General features: G+C 32.3%; 1 long non-coding RNA gene across 2 annotated transcripts; it reads right to left on the minus strand.

Moving 5' to 3' along the window:
• Positions 1 to 1357: 1357 nt before the first annotated feature.
• On the minus strand, positions 1358 to 9136 carry LOC134269202 (uncharacterized). 2 transcript variants are annotated; one of them, XR_009992523.1, is made up of 4 exons: positions 5656 to 9136; positions 2135 to 2174; positions 1855 to 1890; positions 1358 to 1468 (listed from the first exon to the last, which is right to left on the minus strand). It is a non-coding gene; the product is annotated as an uncharacterized LOC134269202 (long non-coding RNA). The 2 variants fall into 2 exon arrangements; XR_009992522.1 differs by lacking the exon at positions 5656 to 9136 and having other exon boundaries at positions 2135 to 3517.
• Between the last annotated feature and the right edge of the window lie 304 nt (positions 9137 to 9440).

Raw genomic sequence — 9440 nt, forward strand, 5'->3', positions numbered from 1 at the left:
TTAAAGTTACAGCCAATCAGATTTCAGCACACGTGCATGTGCGTAATTTCATGATTTTTTAAATATTATTTTGTAGGATATCCTAATGAATGACTATATTTTAAATTTCAAAGAATTTCGTCAAAAAACAAAGGATAAATAGTTATTTAAAGTTTCAGCCAATCAGATTGCAGCACACCTGCATGCGCGTGATTTCATGATTTTTTTTTCTATATCATTTTGTAGGATATCCTAATGCATGACTATATTTTAAATTTCAAAGAATTTCATCAAAAAACAAAGGAGAAATAGCCATTTAAAGTTTCAGCTAATCAGATTGCAGCACACGTGCATGCGCGTGATTTCATGATTTTTTTTTTTCTATATCATTTTGTAGGATATCCTAATGCATGACTATATTTTAAATTTCAAAGAATTTCGTCAAAAAACAAAGGAGATATTGCCATTTAAAGTTTCAGCCAATCAGCTTGCGGCACGCGCACATGCGCATGCTTTCATGAAAATTCTTATATATCATGTGGTAGATCTTCATAATGTAGGACTATGTTCAAAATTTCAAAGGATTATGACATGAAACAAGAAAGTTATTGAGACTTTAATTTCAGCCAATCAGAGCAAAGCGCACGTGCATGCGCGTGAGATCTTGCTATTTTGACCATGCTATCTTGTCTATACTACTAATGTATCCTTACATTATGAGTTTCAAAAAAATTCATCACGGCAATATCCATTATATTGGTAATTTCAAAAACGTAAAAAGGTTTCATGAAAATTCTTATATATCATGACGTTTTGGGGAACATAGGGCCGTTACAAAAAATGTACGGCAATATCCATTATATTGGTAATTTCACATGTTGCACGTGCGCGTGCAAAAAAATGACCTTTGTTTGGCAACTCTACATAACATGGACCCTAAAAAGGTTTTACATAGTTTACAAGATCACTCGTGGACAAAATTTTCCCAGGAAGAAGAAAAATAATAATAATAAGAAACAGAGAAATACAACTTCGTTTGGGGAACATAATTACGGAGATTGTGGCCGTTACATGTAATCCTACAGATGTGAAAAACAATTACATATTATGTGGTATACACATTTACAAAAACTTTTTTGTACATGAAGGAATATAACTATTTAACAAAGATATGAAATTTGTGAAAGTCTTACTGATGCAGTGAATTTTCAACACAAAGTAAATTTTTGTACACCTTAACATAATTATAGATAAGATTTACTGGTACTTAAAATCATATATCTTGCTTAAAATACATTCCTTTTTATAAATCAAACAGAATGTCATTAAAAACATTTTATATGAAAAAAATTGGCATCCTTTTAAATCAAATAAAATCTTTACCTTTCCTCCTCTTTCCAAAAGGAAATTTGGTACACATCGTTTTTTAAAACCCTCTCCACGGAACCGGGCCACCATATCCCCCTCCATAAACAATATACGATTTGGTCTGTTAAACAAAAAAAAAGGATACTTTAGCCATCATGATCGTCTGAGAGAAAAGGTCACCACATAATTAATCTGTATCTTTGAGTTTTACTGCCTACATAAAGAATATGATTGTTTTCTCATAACTAAATCTAATACTTTGTGGTGCTTTTGCTGAATAACAGGTAGTAGAGAACTTGCGTAGACACATAATATTTAAAACAAATTTTACTATGTGCATGTTAAAAGTTGGAAGCAAAACTTGAATTTGTATTTCAAAATTCTGTCTTGCTAAAATCAGTTCAGTTTAATTTGTGTTATCTTTCTGTCACTCCAAAATGACTACCTGGTAGCCTACAGAACTTCAATATGAGGACATATCAATATTTCATAATTTTCAACACTTACCTTTTACATAAGTAACTTCTTCAGTCTTTCTATTTTCTAAAAAAATTTTAAAATGCATTTATTATAAACTATCTAAAATCTGCAATCAAACTATGGAGGACCATGGGAAAGTTTGTTTGCAAGGTATTTCTACTCAAATAAGTATTTGCATCATCCTAAATACTCCATAGGTGGTGGCAAAATTAATATTTAATTTTTCATACACTATTATAATAAAAAAACACTTTGCTATTAGTTTTCAATTAACTAAATTTTACTTATTTTAACTAAAACTTATTACCTTTCCTCTTCCTCCTTGTTTGAGCTGGCATCTTCAGTTTCTTGAAAAGAAAAGAACAAAGAAATTACATTAAAATCATTTTTCTTAATAATAACACTAAAATGGTTACAGATGTTTCTTATTCAATACATTAAAATGATTAAATTTTATCTCTTGTTATAGACATGATAGAGGAAAATCAATTCACTGTTTCTTTCACCTCAAAAAGCTTACTGTTTCAAAAGAATTTTTAAAGTGTGCAAACATTTATTGCAAAATTTATTGACAATAATGAAGTTCAAAAAACATCTTTTTTCTCTAAAAAAAAATATTCAATTTTCTGTAAATTAAAACTGGAAATACAACAAAAAGTACAAACATGTGTTTAAGCCATATCACATTAATATTTTTAAGTAAATTTTTCATCACCAAAGTTTAAAAAAAACTTCACTTCATTTCACTACTTATGTAAATTCCCTGGCAATCTCTGCAAATTACAAATTCAATTCAATGTGTTACACTTATCTCCATGGAAATTGAAACTGGTCATTTACTTGCATATCCCAACTTACCAAAAAAAATTTTTAGGTCACCACTAAGTGACCTTAAAGTGTGATTTCTTGCACTCATGTGCAGATGTGTTGAACACATCATGCGTCATCCAAACACACAAATAAACATGTTAAACAAAGATTTATTTCAGTTTAACCTATTATGAGAGTAGGCTTTTATAGGAGTCAAGATTATGGAAAGTTGTAATTTTGATATACTTAACAAGTATCTTCACTAAAATTTATAGAAAGATTTTTAGCCCTTATTTGCCATGTAGACTTTTATTTAACATTGATTAAATGCTTTAGTGTCAAAGCTATTGTGGGTTTATTCTGTCTGCCAAAGTGGGGTCATTTTTGTCTATCAGTATGGGGATTTAATATTGTGGTTGCATTCAGTCTGTCACATTGGGTTTCTTTGTCTATCAGTATGGGGTTTTAATATTGTCAAAGACATTGTGAGCTTATTCCGTCTGTCACAGTGGGTTTCTTTGTCTATTAGTATGGGGATTATTGTCAAAGACATTGTGAGCTTATTCCGTCTGTCACAGTGGGTTTCTTTGTCTATCAGTATGGGGATTATTGTCAAAGACATTGTGAGCTTATTCCGTCTGTCACAGTGGGTTTCTTTGTCTATCAGTATGGGGATTATTGTCAAAGACATTGTGAGCTTATTCCGTCTGTCACAGTGGGTTTCTTTGTCTATCAGTATGGGGATTATTGTCAAAGACTTTGTGAGCTTATTCCGTCTGTCACAGTGGGTTTCTTTGTCTATCAGTATGGGGATTATTGTCAGAGATTGTGAGCTTATTCCATCTGTCACAGTGGGTTTCTTTGTCTATCAGTATGGGGATTATTGTTGTCACAGATCAGGTTGTGAGCTTATTCCATCTGTAACACAGTGGGACTTTTGGTCTGTTAGAGCCATTGTGGGCTTATGTTGTTTAGTTTTTCTATGTACTGTTGACTGTCACATTGGAATTATATCTTTTATTGAGAGGTCAAACAAGCCATCCTTATGGATCCATTTATTTTGGTATTCTATTCCTTTTATTTAATTAAGTTTTCTTTTTTGTTTTGTTTGTCACTTTGGGAATTGAATGTCTTTTATTGTGGGACTAAACTGTCTGTCTTTCTGGCTCTATTCAATCCCCCTTATATTCCTTAGACTAGATCTATTATGTTGTCTGTCACTTTGGGAATTGAATGTCTTTTATTGTGGGGCTAAACTGTCTGTCTTTCTGGCTCTATTCATTCCCCCCACCCCTTATATTCCTTAGACTAGATCTATTATGTTGTCTGTCACTTTGGGAATTGAATGTCTTTTATTGTGGGGCTAAACTGTCTGTCTTTCTGGCTCTATTCAATCCCCCTTATATTCCTTAGACTAGATCTATTATGTTGTCTGTCATTTTGGGAATTGAATGTCTTTTATTGTGGGGCTAAACTGTCTGTCTGCTCTATTTAATCCCCCTTATATTTTAGACTGATCTATTATGTTGTCTGTCACTTTGGGAATTGAATTCAATAAACCCTTATATTCCTTAGACTAGATCTATTATGTTGTCTGTCACTTTGGGAATTGAATGTCTTTTATTGTGGGGCTAAACTGTCTGTCTTTCTGGCTCTATTCAATCCCCCTTATATTCCTTAGACTAGATCTATTATGTTGTCTGTCATTTTGGGAATTGAATGTCTTTTATTGTGGGGCTAAACTGTCTGTCTTTCTGGCTCTATTCAATCCCCCTTATATTCCTTAGACTAGATCCATTATGTTGTCTGTCACTTTGGGAATTGAATGTCTTTTATTGTGGGGCTAAACTGTCTGTCTTTCTGGCTCTATTCAATCCCCCTTATATTCCTTAGACTAGATCTATTATGTTGTCTGTCACTTTGGGAATTGAATGTCTTTTATTGTGGGGCTAAACTGTCTGTCTTTCTGGCTCTATTCAATCCCCCTTATATTCCTTAGACTAGATCTATTATGTTGTCTGTCACTTTGGGAATTGAATGTCTTTTATTGTGGGGCTAAACTGTCTGTCTTTCTGGCTCTATTCAATCCCCCTTATATTCCTTAGACTAGATCCATTATGTTGTCTGTCACTTTGGGAATTGAATGTCTTTTATTGTGGGGCTAAACTGTCTGTCTTTCTGGCTCTATTCAATCCCCCTTATATTCCTTAGACTAGATCTATTATGTTGTCTGTCACTTTGGGAATTGAATGTCTTTTATTGTGGGGCTAAACTGTCTGTCTTTCTGGCTCTATTCAATCCCCCTTATATTCCTTAGACTAGATCCATTATGTTGTCTGTCACTTTGGGAATTGAATGTCTTTTATTGTGGGGCTAAACTGTCTGTCTTTCAGGGTTTATCCCCCTTATATTCCCCTAACATTATTTCCTTTGTTAATGTCTTTTATTGTGGGGCTAAAGTCTTTTCCTATTATTTTGTCTGATCTATTATTTTGTCTGTCACTGTTAAAATTTAATGTCTTTTATTGTGGGGCTAAACTGTCTGTCTTTCTGGCTCTATTCAATCCCCCTTATATTCCTTAGACTAGATCCATTATGTTGTCTGTCACTTTGGGAATTAAATGTCTTTTATTGTGGGGCTAAACTGTCTGTCTTTCAGGGTTTACTCATTTACCCCTAACATTTCCTTTGTTAAATCTAAGTTTTCCTATTATTTTGTCTGTCACTGTTAAAATTTAATGTCTTTTATTGTGGGGCTAAACTGTCTGTCTTTCTGAGTCTATTCATTTTGAGTTAAATATGTTTTCATTATTTCATTCTGTCTGTTTTTTGTTGGGATTTTTTTCTACTATAGCCTACTGAGCATTTAAATAAACAAGTTACTTAAAGTTGTTCAAGTAATACATATGTTAAACAATTACAATCAACATAAAAAATATCATCGGATTACTTTTAAATGAATATACACAAAAATAAATTCTTAATTATCTCAAATAATATACAAGATTAGATATGTACCTTTTCATTACTGAATAAGTTCATTCCACCTTCTGAAAAAACTTGTCCACTTTCGAAAGAAGATAAAAAGGAAAATGATACCAATACCTAAGATCATCATAATTATGATACTTGTCACTAATATCATCAAAAGCAAAACCTCCATTTCTCTCCCCATAAAAATCTGTGTCATTCAGAGTCTGTCGAGTGTTCCATGTCAGTCTGTCATTACGGGGATAAAATGACTAACAGAGTGGGCCTGGGCAGTCAAACTAGGTTTACTGTTGAATGTCTCAATTGAGCCAATGAATTTAAATTAATTTGAAAAAGAAATACCAAACAAAAATAAAATTAATTACATTCTTACCTTAATATCCACTAATTTCCTTTTTTTTACTGCTGAATATACTTATTAATAGAAAAACCACTGAGGTTGCAAAAAAACAAAACTGCACTAAATTCCATTTGTAAAAAAAATACTAAACAACTATAACCATATATTTCAGTTTCTAAAACATCTATATCCATGTCAGAGCAAAATGCACATGCTTGAGAGAAATCAAGATCAGAATGAAATAGAATAACTGCACATGGCAAATCACAGTCCTCCATTTTGAATGTTTGTGACATGTGATCGATTACTTCCTGTTTTGGGGATTAAAATAGAATTTCAATAAATCAAATAATTCTATTTATACACGGGGCAAAGCTTAAAAAAATTTTGTTTGCAGTTGCTGACCTTTTATCTTAAGAGTGGGTCAGTAGATAGATATTATTTTTTTAAAAATAGATATCAAGTTTTAGTTGGATTAAAAACCCCTCAGACAGAGATTTTCATAAGATTATTGTTGGTAAATAAAGCTAATTACTTTATGCCACTTATTGACAGAAACAAAATTTTGAAAATAGACATAAAAGTTTCAACATCCTAAAAATTTGAAACTTCATGTTAAAAAAAAAAAAAAAAAAAAAAAACCAAAATAACAAATAATGGCTGTAAAAAAGTTTGAGTCGGAGGCATTTTTAGTGGGTTGGTTGGCAATTGCAAACAATTTTTTAATATAGCCCTGAATATTCTTCAAAACTAGACTGTGTTGTAATAACAAGAATGCTTCTGCAGACAGCCAAAATTTCAAATGCTACATGTACAGGGGATGACATGAGAATGTGTGAAATCATTCAATTCAAGAAATAATACTTGAAGCAAGCGACTAAAACACGGCGGCCATATATCAAGGTTTTTACAAAACTTGTTATGTATCCTGTAGTTCTTTCTCAGAATTTTCTCAGTCACAGAGCAACAGTTCAGCAGTTTAAACCGGTAATAAGAAAAAAAAAATCATGTAATATTCATGTACAGTGAAGTCGCCAATTCCGGGTCACGTCAGGGTGTATAGTTGATATTTTGCAAATCTGTTCAATTTATATTTTATGAAATATATGTATTGAAAGAACAAATATTGAGTCATCCAAGCGCCTTTTCTTTTCAAAGTAGCTACACGGGAACAATATTTACAAGGGGTATTTCAGCAAGGCCTAGCTTCCCAGTTACGAATCATTTTCTCCTTTTCCGGGTCATGTGTCTTCACGGTTGTGTGATATTCATGGAACGTTTCAGAACACGATTTTTATGATGTTGAAACATAAAACAATTTATGCAGCTTGGAAAAAAGTAAAACAATCACAGAAATATGTTTAAATTATTTTTAAAACAATTACAACAAAACAAATTGCAGTATGCAGAATGTAAAAAAATGTATTAGGATTAAAAATAATACAATCAAATTCATTTATTTAAAAGATGCATTTGAAGAGTTCACTCGATTTTAATTTTTAGAAAAAATATTTCCCAGTTAGAATACTTTTAATAATCAAGGTCAATACCTAGTTGTCGATTGGTTTTGTACATAGAATTTTGAGATTTTCATGCCACGAGATTGCGTGACCCACAATTGGAGAAACTACTACAGTTTGATTTAAAAATCATTCTAATTTTATTTGAGCATTGATCATTATGATTGATTTCTGAGTTAAAACTAAATGCATTTGCCATTCTTTTGAGCTCTTTTTATTCATCTAGAACTTTTACATCAGCCTTTCGGCAGCGAACAAAAACAAAAGTAGCCCGTCACCTCAGCAGAAACTTCCAAGTCTTTAATGCGTGTGTTTCAGAATTTCGATTGTCGGATGCTCTCTTAAAGTTGATATTCAAAATTGTGTAATTAATTACATAGAGAAAGACCAGTTCTTCACGATCAGCGTATTCATTAAGTTTTTTACGCTTAAATTTTAACACTAGGCATAAAATACACGCGAGTGACCTGGAAAAGGAGACGACCCGAAATTGGCGACTCCACTGTACTATATGCTTTTAACTAAGATTTCATATTATCTATATGCCTATGTGGTCATCTTACAAAAAATTGTTTAGTTGCCCTTTCCAAATCGTCTAACCAAAAATGGCTCTTCATAATTTTTTATTACATTCCAGGACATGTTTTTTTCTTTTTAATTCTCTTATCCCGTCAACAAATAAGTCCAAATTTTCTGTAATTTTTTTCTCACCTACTTACCACCAAGTAATTTCACCCTGTGTGTCAGGAAAGGACAAGCAAACATTATTTTAAAGATGGATCAATCTTAAAATTCTTACCCCTTTGGCAGTTCAAAAATGACAGGTAAACTCCAAAACAAAAAAGTAAAAGGATGTCAATAACCAGGGAAGTGTAAAATAGGGCAGGGAACTTGAAGAAAACACAAGCGACACGCAATACTAAATTCAATAACATGTAAACAAATATAGATAGAAACTCAAACTTTTCCATATTTCCCCTGAAAAAAAAAATATCAAATTTTAGATAAAACTGTTGATTCTTATGATTAAAAAAAAATTCATACCTATTTATAATTCGCTGACAGAGAATTATTTGCTGTATTTATGTCCCTACTGTAAAAATCACATATTCTCGCGGTTTAAATTCTCGAGGTTTACTGGTTTAGGGAGGATAAAATATTGCTTTTTGTGCATCTGTATCTAAACGTTGTAGAATCCAATTATGATTTTTTTTCCAACAGTTTGTTTATGTTAGGACTTACGTGGTTGGCGAATGTTAAGAAGTATTAAATGAATAAGATTTTTTTTATTTTGTGGCGGTTACAAATTTGTATGCTTCGAAAAAAAACCAAACGAAAAACATCCCTTACAAAATTAAATAATAATAATGCAAATCAGAAACGAGTAGTAAATGTATGTTAGCTTATTTTTTCAAGCTTTCGTGACATGGATTTTCTACACACAAACGCACAACCACTTGACGCGTCAATTAGTCCGAGATTACTCCGACTCTAACCATGAACGTCCTACGAAACCTTCCAGTTTTTATTTTTAAACTTTATATGCTATAACAAATGTCTAAGCTTAGTAGGAATATCAGATGGTTATCAGTGTATATAAACTCAAGGTCTAAATACAGGTGTTCTTTATCTTTTCTAACATCAAACTCACCTAGCTACTGCGTTTGACGGTTTGATCCACCATGCCATGTCTCGTCAGAATAAGCATGCGCAAAAATTACGTCACACGACGGAAGTGGCAAGATTAACTAAAGTCGAGAGGTTCTCCGATGATGACAATGAAAAAAACCGAAAAAATCCGAATTCAAGTATTTCACGGTCAAGGGGGAAGTAACTCTTGTACTACAGACATTTTTCAATACAGACAAAGTTGACTATGGACATCGGACAATTCACTCCGGGGATGTCTTTGTCACTGAAGAACAATCATCCCCACAATTCATTTAAAGACA

The sequence above is a fragment of the Saccostrea cucullata genome, unplaced genomic scaffold (assembly GCF_032062105.1).
Source record: "Saccostrea cucullata isolate Sc308-1 unplaced genomic scaffold, CSIRO_AGI_Scuc_v1 ctg7586, whole genome shotgun sequence".
NCBI lineage: Eukaryota > Metazoa > Mollusca > Bivalvia > Ostreida > Ostreidae > Saccostrea > Saccostrea cuccullata.